General features: G+C 44.6%; 1 long non-coding RNA gene across 1 annotated transcript in view; it reads left to right on the plus strand.

Annotated features, from left to right (window-relative positions):
• The first annotated feature begins 4,994 nt into the window (after positions 1-4,994).
• Positions 4,995-14,840, plus strand: part of LOC144696021 (uncharacterized) — a 157,833-nt gene continuing 147,987 nt past the window's right edge. The window contains exon 1 of the long non-coding RNA XR_013580056.1: positions 4,995-5,188. This is a non-coding gene — a long non-coding RNA (uncharacterized LOC144696021). The remainder of the gene's footprint in view (positions 5,189-14,840) is intronic.

The following is a 14,840-nucleotide window of genomic DNA, read 5'->3' on the forward strand; positions in this document are numbered from 1 at the left end:
TTAATAAGCATTTAGTTTTTTATATACTTTTGGGCATTGCTGGCCAGGCCAGCATTTATTGCTCATCCCTAGCTGCCCTTGAGAGAAAGTGTTGGTGGGCCTTCAACCAATGCAGCCTGTGTGGGGAGCCGATTACTAGACTGAGGGCAACCACAATGTGTTTGAGACAGGAGTCACACATGGGCCAGATCAGATAAGGTTTCCTTCACTAAAGGGCATTTAGTGAACAAGTTGGGTTTTTTATTACAATTTTATGACCGCTCTTACTGATATTATTTTTTATTTTAAGTTACCATTTAAAAAAAAAATTCAAATCAAGTTCTCAAACTGCCATTGTGTGTTTTGAACTCACATTTTCTGGACTGCTGGACTTCTGGAATACTTGACCAACCACATAAAGACTGCACTGCTCTGCTCTATGACCCTGCTTTCGACTGACAGCAGAGAAACACGAAAATGGTAGGATATGTCAATTCCGCTCCCTGTGATTTTAAACTCTCCCCATTTGGCATCTGTGCCTTTGGCAACTGAGGCCCGAAGCTCCGAAATTCCCTCCATAAACCTCTCCATTTCTCTACTTCTGTTCATCCTCCAAGACGCTCCTTAAAACCTATGTCTTTTGATCAAGCTTTTGGTCGTCTGTGCTAATATCTCCTTGTGTGGTTCAGTGTCAAACTTTGTTTGATAATGTTCCTGCAAAGTGTCTTGGGCTGTTTTACTACATTAGGGCACTATGTAAATGAAGGTTGTTGTTGCCGCCAAGCAGGTACAACACCCAGCAAATGTGAGTGGGGAACTATGACCAGAGCTATCTCGGCCAAAAAGTAAGCCCTGTATGTTACTATAACAAAAGTGAAATACTGCGGATGCTGGAAATCTGGAACAAAAACAGGAAATGCTGGAAAAACTCAGCAGGGTGAACAGCATCTGTGTAGAGAAAAAACAGAGTTAATGTTTTGAGTCCTTATGTCTTCTCTGAAGAAGAGTCATATGGACCCGATATGTGAACTCTGTTTTTTTCAACTCTCCACAGATGCTGTTCAACCTGCTGAGTTTTTCCAGCATTTTCTGTTTTTGTTCCTGAATGTTGGACCTTGCTGGAGTTTGAGATAAGTTGGAAGTACAAATGTTATGTAGCGACAGGAGTGTTATGCTATGTAATGTATGCTGTAGTTCCCCCTGAGCTGAAATGGTGCTTTGTCCCCCCTTAAGATCACAATCTGATTGTTGTAACTCTTTCGAGTTATCAACAGTCACAGATTGTAACTCTTTCGAGTACATTCACAGTTCTTGGTTTCCGGGAGTGGGACATGAACCCACAACCCTCTGATTCAAAGGCGAGGGTGCTATGAACTGAGCCACAGCTGACACCTCCAATCTGATTGTTGTAAAGAAACACAGGGCAAAGTGGGACTAATTGGATAGCTCTTTCAGAGAGCTGGAAGAGCTATGATGGGCCGAATGGCCGCCTTCTGTGGTTTACCATTCGACAGCTCTCCCCCACATTGCCCTTTATTACAATATGAAAACAAGCGCAACCAGCAAGTCACAGACTTGAGACCCCCACTGTGCACCAATTGCTTTACAGCTATATTCCCACAAAATAGTCAAATTTGAGATGAAGGATTATTGATGATGTCTTGTTCATATACTTCCACGGCGACGTTATATCTTTTAATTAACTGCGGCCCAAACGCAGCTGTTTTTGATGTGATTCTGGACTTGACCCGATCCCACGGGACACACGCTCCCCCACAGGAGGATGAACAGACTTGCGCTCCATCAAATCCCAGGACACATCCGCCCTTATAAATATGGATAACCCACCGCGGCGAATAAAGCTTTGGAAGGAAATTGCGAGAACGTCTGGCGTTTGTTGTCTGCACCTGTTTGTGTGTGTGTGTGTGTGTGTAAGGGAGGTGGGGGAACAGCGATACTTTCCTGACTTGAATGGTGTAGAATAGACGTGAATCAGGAGGGAAAATAAAGAGCAGCTCTTCCCCAGCCCCCGGGATGATGGATATGCAAATATTTATAAAATAAACCAGTCAGATATTCTCAGTCTGTAAACTGACTTTGACTGCTCGAACCCCTCCGAGAGCCGTTTCTATCTTCAGTTCCACGCATTAATGCATTTATTCAGTTCCTGGTGGAAATCCACATCCAAAACGAGAGGAGGGAACAAAAAAAATGGACAAATAACAAAATTGCACGCGCTGACCTTTTCGGCCCCCGAAAGTCTTTAACATTCATACTTGGAAAATTCCGTCAATCTGGGTACAAATAAGTTACTTTACACGCCCAGATGTATCTAATGCAAAAAAAAGCATCCAGGAAATGACAGCAGCCGAATGTGCGGAGTGATTCTCATTGTTTATTAATTAGCATTTTCTCTATACATAATATAAATTCCGGCGAAACACTGGTAGAGGTTGGAGATAATAGGATCAGCCCCCATTCTAAAGTCATACATTTCATCCTTACTCTTATATTTCCATTAGAAGCCTCCCTGTCCCCTTTACTGCTGGAAACTGCCCGTGTAGAGGCAGCGCTCTGGAATCGCATCATCCCACCAGTGCCTCCACTGACAGGAAAGGGTAATTGCAGTGTGACATATTTACCGTTTCCATTGTAAATATAAACATTATCATTTATAATGGAGAAAGTTGACAAGAGAAGTGCACCGAATATGTTTGTATGTACAGATCTCAGAGTAGGTTACTTTTCAGCATTGGAGCATTATCAATAACTTGTGATCAGGAAAGTGTTAGGGGAAAATGAGTGCAGGATACAGATGACAGTTAAGTAAGTGCATATCCAAGAATATAACGTAGATCTATATTCCTCCAGTTGCTGTGTTGTATGAAGCAATTACAAAGTAATTTGGCAGTACAAAACATGAGTATTGTTGAAAAAAGACATCCTGTCGAACTTTTTCCTCTTGCACTCATCAGGACAGATTGGCAAGAATTGGTATTCTTGCCAATCTGTCCTGATGTGTGCAACACAGGCAGCATGTCTCTTATTTCAGCAATACAAAGTATTTTAGCACTATGTTTTCCCCCTCATGCAGTTACTTAGTTGTCCCTTAAATGCATCTACGTTATTCGCTTCCGCGATCTCATAGAGTCATAGAAGTCTACAGCACAGAAAAAGGCCCTTCGGCCCATCGGGACTGCGCCGGTCAAACAAGTACCTAACTATTCGAATCCCATTTTCCAGCACTAGGCCCATAGCCTTGTATGCTGTGGCATCGCAAGTGCACATCCAAATACTTCTTAAATGTTATGAGGGTTTCTGCCTCTGCCACCCTTTCAGGCAGTGAGTTCCAGATTCCCACCACCTTCTGAGTGAAAAAAATATTCCTCACATCCCCCCCTAAACCTCCTGCCCCTTACCTTAAATCTATGGCCCTGGTTATTGATCCCTCCACCAAGGGGGAAAATTCCTTCCTGTTTACCCTATCTATGTCCCTCATAATTTTATACACCTCACTCATGTCCACCAATCTCCTCTGCTCCAAGGAAAATAACCCCAAAATGTCACCTCCAGCAATGGGCTGCCTGCTTGATTTGGAACAGGGTTCTGGAAAGCTTTTCCAGAATAGAGCAAACCTTCCCTTCCCCTTACGAGGTTGCCTTTGTAATTGGGCAAGCCAATCCTTGTCTTGATAGATTAAACATTTCTCCCTGTTCTGCATGGCCCGAGGGATCTTTTTGAACATATTGCATGATAGTGGAACCATTATAAGGCATAAGCCTACCGTTGGTCTATGTGGGATCATTCGGACAGGTAAACACTTCTCCTGAGGCAGAGCCTCACTGGACATGAGGGGCAGATTGCAGAACTGGCCCGATAGTGTTATAACACCGACCTCTTGTCACACACTCCACTCCGGTGAGGCTACCGGAACTAAGCCACGGAATTAGTAGCCTGCTGCCGTCAGCACCCTCGAATTACTTGGGTGAAGTGAAAGTATTTCAGTGCCTGTTGGTCTGGTATTAGTGAGAAGTCAATGCTCGGGGTGCCATGTTGGTCCCCCTGATGGTTGTCATGTCAGCGATGCCGGAAACAGGGCTAGTGAAATTAGGAAAGCGGTTTGAAAGAGCATTCGGAAGAAGCCTTCTGGTCAATATATGTCAGGGACATGAGAATTGCAGTCGTAAAGATATTTTTCTCTGCTAGCGTTCTGGCGAAACTGCAGAATTTCCCGGGGTGGGGGGGGTGTGGGGGTGGGTGGGGGAGGGAAACCCCCATGCTCTGTTCAATTTCAACACTCAGGTTGATAGATTTCTGTTAGGTTCAGGCTATCGGGGGGGTGTGGGACCAAGCCGAGTTGATGGGATCTTAACAGGCACAGGGGCCCTGCAAAGCCTCCTCCTATCCCTAATTTTCCAGATTTTGTGATTTAATAGTCCGAAACTCGCCACTGTGCTAATAATCCAACAGAATTAAGGAACCAATTATCCCTCAATATCTTAAACTCGATCACTCACCATCCCTTCAACCCTCCTCCGTGTGTTCTTATATTTTAACAAAAATGACCTCAAGAGCAGCAAAAGCCTCTCCAATCTAGCCCCTCCTCGAGAAGGCTGTGCACGATTTGGACCCTGCAGGAAGATAGGACACACAAGATATAAAACCCGAATTCCAAGCATGACTTGTTGAGTTGATGATTTTCCCCCCCTCCAGTCGCTTGTTTCAATTCCCTTCTGGTTCTATCCTACCCACCACCCCTCCCCATCCCCCACCCCCACCCCCACCCCCTACATTGGCTTAAACCTCCACTTCCCCTATCGTAAAGCCCTGAATGAAGATGTTCGGATTCACATGGGAATTTATCTGGGATGGTGGGAAGAGCAGTTAGGCGAAACAGTATTTAAGAGGTTAGAATGTTTTGTTGATGATTAAACATGAATAATTTTTGTTCCCTTTTTCTGTCTGTCTCCCTTAGACTAAGATGGTGACAGGACCCTTCCCTTTGGGACTGAAGAGACAGGCGCCTCCTGCGTTGAGGGCCTTCGGTTGAAGGGCACAAACGGTGCCAGCCAAGAGAAGCAAAAGGAATAGTCTCATCCCGAAATACAGCGGTCAGTAAACAGAAAAAAAAACCCCAGTACTGAAAGATACAGGCTAAAGGGAAAGATACTGAATGCAGGGGTGTGGGGCCCGATACCCCGAGATCCAGGTGCGTATTAAAAAATGCTTTGGGGGGTGTGAATGAGTGTCGAAAGTTCAGAGTTCCAACCCCAAGACCCGGATAAAATAATTCGAAATTCCGCTATAAGAACGACACTAAACTAGCTGCATCCTGCAGCAGACTGCAAATCCCGCAGAATTCAAACATCACTTTTTTTACTGCAATAATTACAAGAGACTCCGCCATACTCGTGTTGTTCCTCCAACCAGGAGATTCGATTGGCGGGGCCAGTCTACATCAGAAGGCAGGTCGGTTTGACGAGTCTAACCTGGACAGTGTGTAAAATTGAGTTACGGTTGCTGCTTTTGTCGGCATCTATGCAAAGAAATGTTAAACGCAGGTTTGCAGACGGGAACTTTGCATGTTAAGTGTTAGTGGGGTCATAAATATGACACAATATGATATATATTATATATGGCACAATATGATATATATTATATATGGCACAATATATGATATACATTATACATGACACAATATGTTATATATATGCGTGACAATATAAGATAATATGTTATATATATGACAATATATTATATATTATATACGACACTATATATATATATATCAATGTATATTATGTATATATATGACACAGGTACAACAGGGAATTCAGGAGAAACCTATTTCTACCCAGAGAGTGGTTAGGATATGAAATCTGTTTCCACGGGAGTGGTTGGGGTGGATGGTATGGATGCAGTGAAGGGGGCGGGGGAGGGGGGTGGTGCTGGATAATAACACGCGGAGAAAGAAATAGTAGGATATTTGACAGGATGAGATGAAGTAGGGTGGGAGGAGGCTTGTCTGGAGCATAAACACTCGCATGGACCTGTTGGGCCGAATAGCCTGTCCCTGTGCTGTTAACATTTTGGATACATTGTAATTTTTCTCCCTGGAAGCCAAGAGAATTGCAATAAGCTGTTCAACTCTGCTTACTGCACTCTGTAGATGGAGCAGAGTGAGGCTAACGTTGGAGTCAGAGGAATAGTGTTGGTGTTTGGGCTGGCATCAGTGGTAAGGTTTAGGTCAGAGATGGGGTTGAGATTAATGACGGGACTGGGGATAGCGGTTGGTTGGGGTTAGGATTGAGAGTAGGGTTAATAATGCGTTAGGGTTAGTGATAGAGCGGGTGATGGGGGTTCGGTTCGGTTAAATGGCTGGATTAGGGTTAGTGGTGAGAGTAAGAATGCTAACTAGGTTGTAGTGATTGGCCTACAGTTAGCGGTGAATTGGGGTTGGGAGCAAGTTGAACTGTGTGACCAGGGTGAAGAGGTAAGGGCTAAATTTGAGGCAAAGTGTAAAGTAATCAAAATCCCAGTTAAAGCAAATACTCAGTCTCAGAGTGGGCCCTGTATCATTCCAAATTACCTCATCCCCTTACCCGTGCTCCCTCTACTAAAACTTCTCTGTATTCATATTTAATATTGCCACGAAAAACAGATAAAATCCATTAGTTTTGAGTTAAAACTCCAATTGCGCCGTACATTGAGATTAAACATTTTAGGGCAGATTATTCAATCGCAAAACCTGAACCTTTCACTTGTTCGTGAATACTTGGAATCAGCGAAAGCGATTTACGCCTTGGGTCCACCGCCCGTCTAAACTTTCCTAAAACACAATAGAATATTAACATGTAAACAGTTGATGTACCGGTCAGCCTCCGCGTATATAAACTTCGGTTTAAAAATCCACATTAAAACCTGATTCGATGCTAACTCCCTCCTTGTTCTCAAATTCACTCGCCGGAGCCATTACCTCGCCCCGGGATGTCTCGTTCTCCATTGAATTTGTCCCGATTGTAAAAACCAGGTCCGGCAGAGTCCGATTTTACAAGTCGGGATATGGTATATCTCCATTAAGCGCGTGTGCAAAAAGAAAAATCATAAATACATTTAGGATTATTGAAACGATAATGTATTTGAAGATATGGAATTTTCTCCACTTCCATACCTGTCCCGAGACATTCAATCCCAGGTCCTATCAGGGCGAACCTTGGACCGCTTTGTGTCCGCTGCCTAGAGTTTTGATTTGTATGTTTGAGAACGTTAGCGCCAGGTTTACTTTCAAAACTCAGCCCATCTCTGTGAGCTAACATTAACAATATTTGTGACCAATCTACAATGCGAGGCGGACATAATCCCCGTGTTAAATTGTCTCTTTTAGTTTCGGATAATTATCTGGCTAATTCAGTGTGGTGGGGTGGGGTGGGGTGGGGTGGGAGGGGGTGTGGGGTGTTGGGGGTAGATGGGGTGGGGGGGCGGAACTAGCAATAAATAAAAATATCTTTAAAACCCAAAGAGCGACCACAGTTTTGCGCCATTTTACTAGCGCGTTATAATTTCGAGTACATTAACAACAACTTCCATTGATACAGGGGTATAACGCCTTTAACTTAATGAAACACCCCAATTAATGAATTTACAGTTAAAACTTTAAAATATTATTGCTAGTGCATTTCAAATCATTTTCCTAAGCCACAGTGTTGTGAAGAGGTAGCGTTTGGGGGTGCCTGTGAACAGAGCGGGGGTCGGTGATCCTGCGCTGAGCATTTACCAATTTACCAATAACTTAATTGAGAATGAGAAGTTGCCAGTGTTTCAGCAGCCGACTGTGTGTGTGTGCGACTGTGTGTGTGTGCGTGTGACTGAGTGTATACATGTGTGTCTGTGTGTTTGTGTGTGTATCTGAATGACTGACTGAGTGGATGTGTGTGTGTGTGTGTGTGTGACTGAGTGTATGTGTGTGTGGGGTCGTGTATGTGTGAGACTGTGTGTATGTGAGAGACTCTATGTTGAGACTGTGTGTGTGACTGTGTGTGAGATGGTGTGTATATGTGACTGAGTGTATGTGTGTTTGTTGGGGGGGGGAGCTGAATGTGTGTGTCTGACTGAATGTGTATGAGTGTTTGTATTTGTATGTGACTGTGACGCATGTGTGTGTGACTGTGTATGTGTGTGACTGTGTATGTGTGTGACTGAGTATGACAGTCTGTGTGTCTGTGACTGTGTGTGATTGTGTGTGTGACTGCGTGTCTGTGTGTGAGAAACTGTGTATGTGACTGTGTGTGTGTGACTGAGTGACCGTGTTATGTGTGTTTATGTCTGTGTGACTGTGTGTCTGAGTCAGTGTATGTATGTGTGTGTGAGACTGTGTGTGTGTTTGTGAGACTGTGTGTGTGTGTGTGTGTGTGTGCGCCATTGGATGAGCCTCCGGCTGTCGCTGACCCAAGATAAATCTCAAACGCTGGGGAACAAAATCATTTAGATGGGGCTCAGCTGCCGGATATATTCCCGGTTCAATATACCTGAGACATAAAATCCACAAAATATAATCCGCACATATAAGAACTGGATTTCCAAATTAATTCTCTGTTTTACTGCCTTGTCTAATTATAAATTCCTCGCTATCATATAAAGATATTTGGTGCACATTAATAGTCATCTTTCTTTAAATGTATGTCATTTAAATAGAGATGTTACATGGATAAATGTGTCCCTGTAAACTCGCCGGACTCTTGCTCCTAGAATTCCTGGCCAGATCCCGGTTGGGACTGTGGGGAAGATTTCGCCCTCCCGGCCTTGCGCCACCGTCCCGGCCGCAAAACATTCCCGACCCCCTTCACGGAAGCAACCTGGACACAGTTAAGGCACCGATTGACACACAACGCTTCATATAGATGAAGGCAGGCAACTGAGCCTCGGGTGCCTGTGGGGGTTGGGGTGGGGAGGGGGTGCGGTGGTGAACTCGGTGTATAACCTGCATCAAGTCCCCAGAAAAACCTTCTCGCAAGCCATACAGAAACCGCATCAATGATTACAAGTTACAAGGGCAGGAGATATTTGCCCACAATGTATTCCTCTCCATGCTGCCCGCACACCGACACATTTAACACTTAAACAGCCTCTCTACCCTAGAAACAGACAAAATACATTTGATAAGCAACATTGTGCGTGGAATTTTCTTACCCCAAGTGCCACGCGGTTTGCAGATGTTGTTTCTTGCGGATGGACTGCATTATTCCAAGAATCGGGGGATTTTTTTTCGATTCCTCCCTTGGCATTCACCGCGTGCCTTAATTGTATAATATTAAATCAAGGTCCGCCGTGAACACGCAGAGTGAGAACCGAATTTGCCTGTTCCTTCTTGCCTCCCCATCCCGGGGGCGCAGTTCGGTTTCCGCCAGTTCTGTAAATACCGGGTTTCTTGCCCGGTTCTCACTGCGCCGTTCGTTACCTGTTTTGCGGATAGGCTCCTGTCTCAGCGCCTCTCCGTGAGCGCCTCTGCTACTTTGGGGCGGGTTATTGCCGCTCTGCTGCTGACGAGGCGAAATTCGGTCTTTATTTTGTTTTGTTTTTTGTAAGGGGTTCCCCCCTTCCCCCCCCACCCCCCACCGGGCGAAGCACTTTTCAGCTCGGGCGAAAGGAGAGCTATACTGTGGCTCCTTGTTCTCCTGTGCGTCTCCCTTTTTAAAAGGAGGGCGTTGAAAGTAGCGCAGTGTCCCAGGTGGCTCCCGGGTCCATCTGGTTCTTTTAGGATCCGCAAAATCCTAGAGAGAGAAAGACACACACAGAGACACACAGAGACAGACACAGCAAACAAAAGACTGGACACTAACCGGCGCTGCCTCTGGCCCTTACCGACTATTAGATCCAGGAGAGCGGCCGCTTCAGAAGTTCACCTGACAACAGCAGCATCCTCAGAGATCGACCCCCGCCCCCACTCCTCCTCCAGATGCGCGCACCCCCCCCCCCCCCCCCCTCCCCGCCTAATCCAGAACAAGCCATCGCCAGGAAGCGGGGGAGCGGGAGGGGGTGAGATGGGGTGGGGGGCATTTACCATTTTGCCGTTTGTTGTTGGTGAAAAATGTGGACCTGAAGAGTAATTTTTCTTCTTTTGGGGGGAGGGGGTGGGGGGTCTTATTATGGGAGGCGGAGAACTTGTGGCTTCAGCACCCGCCGCGCTTGTCCGCTTTAGACTGGGGAAGTGGAGCGCTTACACTGCAATCTCACTGCAGCTTGATCCTAGCCTCAGGACCACAGCTGGTGGGATCAGACTCTACCCCAAAAGATTATTGGACGCTCCTGACGTCAGCACCAATGCTGTCTCTTGCAGGGCCGGTCTCACCCAACAGAAACTCTCTCCTCTCTATCCCGGGACTGCGGAGGGTGCAGAACTAATGTTAACTGAATGACACAAAATAATACGGGATTTGGTTTCAGAAGGGCGCCTTTGAAAGCCCATTGCAACGAATTTCTCATCAGATGGGCAATGCTCAACCGCTCTGATCGCTTCTAATCCCATAATTGTTCTGCTACCCAGCCCACCTCCCTTCCACCCCCGAAAAAAAGTCAAATATTGTAAGAGATTCAGCGGGACAGAAACCCAACATAGGATACACTGCCGAATAAATAGATCCGACTGATGTTTATGACTGAGCTATTCAGACATTTGTCCATTTGGTGTCCAGTCCTATATACTTAGTTCAATAGGGTTAGGAGGCCTATCAATTGTAATATGTCTGTGTGTGTGTGTGTGTGTGTGTGTGTGGGTATATAAAATGTAGCTATATCTCTCTTCCTTCGGGATGTACATCCCATGATTTAACCCGTTCTATTTATTCCCGACCAGTTGAAGTACATAATCCGGGTTGTTCGCGCATCCTAAATTAGATGTAACTGAAACATTTTGTTGTTTACCGTTTGACTGCAAGGTGCGGGAATAAAATTTTCTTTTGCAAATTTTAACCAAGGATTAAAGCCTTTTAGGTAAGGATTTAAACAAAAACGATTATTCTTAATCCTCCAACTAAGCATTTAAAAGGGCCCAACCCCTGCGGCTACAGATTGCGTATGTTCCCCAGCTAACATATACACGCATGTGTGGGGATTGTGTGTGTGTGTGTCTGTATCTGTGTGTGTGTTTGTGTGTATACACTATCAGATATATAGATATATACCAAAGTGTCAGGATCTTGATCGATTGGAATCAGAATAGACTTGACGCCAATTATTTTTACAAATTAACCATCTATCCCGCGGCCCTCAGAGAGTTCAGAAAGGCAAATGGAGCCTCGATCGATATATACAATTAATTTCTCTAACTCTATTCTCGGGCTGAAGAGAGACATCCATCACTCCGACTTGATGACCAAACGCATCATTCCACCCCCCCCCCCCCCCCCCCCCACCTCCTCCAGCCTTTTTAAAAAAAATCCTAAATGTATAATCCCGTGAAGGACCAGATTACTCGGGAGTTGCTGGATGTTATTAGGGCAGAGTCCGAATGAGATGATGTTCGGTGCGCTCTCCATGGTACTGAGTTGTGCTGCTCAATGGATAGAGCGCACTGCAATGGATCAAAACTCCCCCTTCAACTTAGAGGTTATGGACCAGAATCATTAACAGGGTCGTTTAAAAGCAAAAATAGGACATTAATAACATCACCTTCTCAAGGACATCCAGAGATGGGCAGTAAATGTCGGCCGCGCCGGCAATGCTCATGTCCCCAAAATGAATTTTAAAAAAACTTAATTAGATCGGTGGTGTAACACATTTATAACAGGTATGATATTGAACACAGGAAACCGATCTAAAATGAAAAAATAATCAAAGCCAAGGAGAATATTGCTGACAGTAACTCCATACTTTCAATGTGAGGTGATGAAGCAAAGAAGTATTTCTGTGTCACCCCCCCCCCTCCCACAACAAACACATTTGACAAGAATGGAGTTTTTAAACTATTTACGGAGGAAGGCCGGGTTAAATATTCCTTATTGCCTGTTGAAGATACTGAACTATTGACTGACCTCTCGTCACAGTTATGTCGTGTAACAGCCTCTCCAACTTGCATGAGATCATGAGGAGGTTATAAACGGCGCAGATCCCTCGGAGCAGCAATGGTGACCGCTTGCAGACTTTACCGGGGGCTGCCAGCCAGAATTGCAACGGCAAACAGCAAGATTTTCCAATTGAGAAATCGAACAGTTGAAGCATTGAAAATCTGACCCCCTCCTTCTCACGATGCCCGCATAGGGAACAGTAGGCAACGATATTCCGATGCATCAAATTCTAATATTTATTAGGACGTGCTTTTCTCCCTCCTCCCACCCCCCTCTCTCTCTCTCTCTCTCTCGACATCTCCCTGATCCCGGTCCAGATGAGATAGCACACGGATTAGAGATCGGTTTGTTGTGGGTCACGGCAATAGGACGGCCTCTGTGAATTATTTCACTCTCTCTACCTCCCCACTGCGCTTTTGTTCCTATTTTGATTCTATCGCCTGCATTCACCATCTGCATAAATTGATGCAATTGATGCGCTGAGCTCGGGTCAGAAGTCCGATGTGAGTGTGTGAGTGTGTGTGTATGTATGTGTGTGTGTGTGTGTGTGTGAGAGAGAGAGGGGAGGGGGTGTTAATGGTTGAGGGGTATTTTCAATACTGGAAGAGAGGGGAGTTGCTCAGACAAGACTAATAATTGCAGTCAGCTGCCTGACGCGTGCCCTCTACAGATCTGACACCGGACACCAGATGGCCCAACTCCGGAGTTACAAATACTGAACCCCCCCCCCACCCCCACTCCCCCCGCCCCCTCCCCCCCACCACCCCACCCCACCCCCACATCCCCATCTCCCAAAATGTGCCCACTGCCGTTTGTCTGGCGGCAGCAGAAATGACACAAGCCGGTCCATCCCGTTGGCAGAACAAGAGGCTGCAGTTGCAGGGTGCATGAAACCTGCAGATCTCTGCTTGTCCCTCAGCTACCCTGCCGCACACTACAATACAACATACTGCAGCACACGGACTGTTCAGCTGGGCACTGGACGGCATTTACTTTATCGGAGGAAGATAATGCAAATAATGACTCAATCACCAACTGCGTTAATATTTCTCCTCGTGATAACATTCAGGAAAATGGGAGCAAAACGCAAAATCAAAAGGACAAATTAAAACGAAACACGGACCGTTTACGCATAATCGTACCTCCGTGTTACTTTACAATTCGTTCCATTTAATATTATACCGTTAAATTGAAACGATTTCAATATTTGAATGCACCTTGCGTCCAGTATCTCAGGTTCCGTTTTAAAATGAGCAATAGGAAATAACGAACAACAGACCCACAGATTCAGACTAGTCTCTCTGGCTTTTATATTAATAGGCGTCAATGACTTGAATCAATGTTTCTCTTCAGATGCAAATTCCATGTAAACCGAAAGGGGAGACATTTCGAAGAATGTTTGAGTTATAACAATGCAGCGCGGCTACAATTACATCCGAATAATGAGATTCACGTGCATGATTTCAGGGCAAAAGATTTAAAACATTTAAATGTAACGAGTGCAATTAAAATACATTAAAGTAGCAGGATTCAGATTCTGTCCAAATTCTGATGATGTTTTAAGACAATTTGGAATACTATAGTTGATTTTTTTTTAAACCGGGTTTCCTACTTTGAGGGGAGGAAATAAAAGAGGCTTAAAACTCGCTCAAAAACAAAATTTGTAAGCAAAAATGTGTCCCCCTTCCCCCCCTCCCTCCCCCCTTAATGTTATTGCATGACCTTGTTTAGTCAAGGGACGTAAAACCGCACCGCCGGGTTTAAACAAAATCAATATAAGTTTAAATGATCAACTTTGTACTGTAGCAGCGAACAGATTCGGTTGAGGGGTGAATGGAATAGAGACGAAAGTTATCTCTTCTTTTTAAAAAAAAAAGCAAAGATTAACTTTTTTTAAAATTTGGATATTGAGAAGGTTTCTCCTCTTAATTGTCCCTCTGCTCAGGAAAACTCTGTTTACGGCTTTTAACCTCCCCCCCCCCACCCCCCACCTTTTTTAAATTAAAAAAAACTTTCTTAAATAACAGAGCTATGAAATGAGCAACTGAAAGCTGACAAAAGGCACATCGAGATATTTTGAATGGTAACTATTCCCACTGCGACAGAAGGTGCTCAGTTCCTGCATTTTGCGTCGCAGGTTTTAACCCCGCTGGCTTCTCGCCTTGGAAAGCACATATATAAAATTAAAACAAAAACACACACACACACACACACACGCGCCCAATTCTAAGCCGAAATCTCCCAATTTTGTGCTAAGAAGGTTCTCATTGTAAAGTATTTTTTTTTTCGATGCAATTGATTAAATCCGCACGGAAACATTTTTTTGTGATCATTTTTGAATTTCATAGTGGGAGGGGGGTAGGATGAGCTGATTAGATTACTACAAATCCTACCTGCTTTGCCTTTGAATGCAGTCATGTAATGCAGATTATAGGTAGAGAGAGAGAGATAAATCCATCCATAGAACACAGAAGGGTTCGTTATCGATCCCAGAGTTTAACGTTTATACATTTAATAGACTTATATTACTTACAGCCAGGGTCTGATGCAAACGACACGATGTTCTTCCTGTCCAGAAGGCATCATTTGAAGCATTTTTTTTTTAAAAAAAGCTACTATTTTAATGATTGGACTGTATCTCAGCGGCGCAATGCATGGGGACCAGGCTCCGACGATGTGATCTAATTATTTCGTTTTCTTTTTATAACACTGCAGAAGCTCTAACACGTTTTTTTTTGGAACCAGGACGGGAGCTGAGAGGAAAGGATTCCGCACTGAACAAAGGGGTTTGGGGTTGAGAAA

The sequence above is a fragment of the Cetorhinus maximus genome, chromosome 21 (genome assembly GCF_964194155.1).
Source record: "Cetorhinus maximus chromosome 21, sCetMax3.hap1.1, whole genome shotgun sequence".
NCBI lineage: Eukaryota > Metazoa > Chordata > Chondrichthyes > Lamniformes > Cetorhinidae > Cetorhinus > Cetorhinus maximus.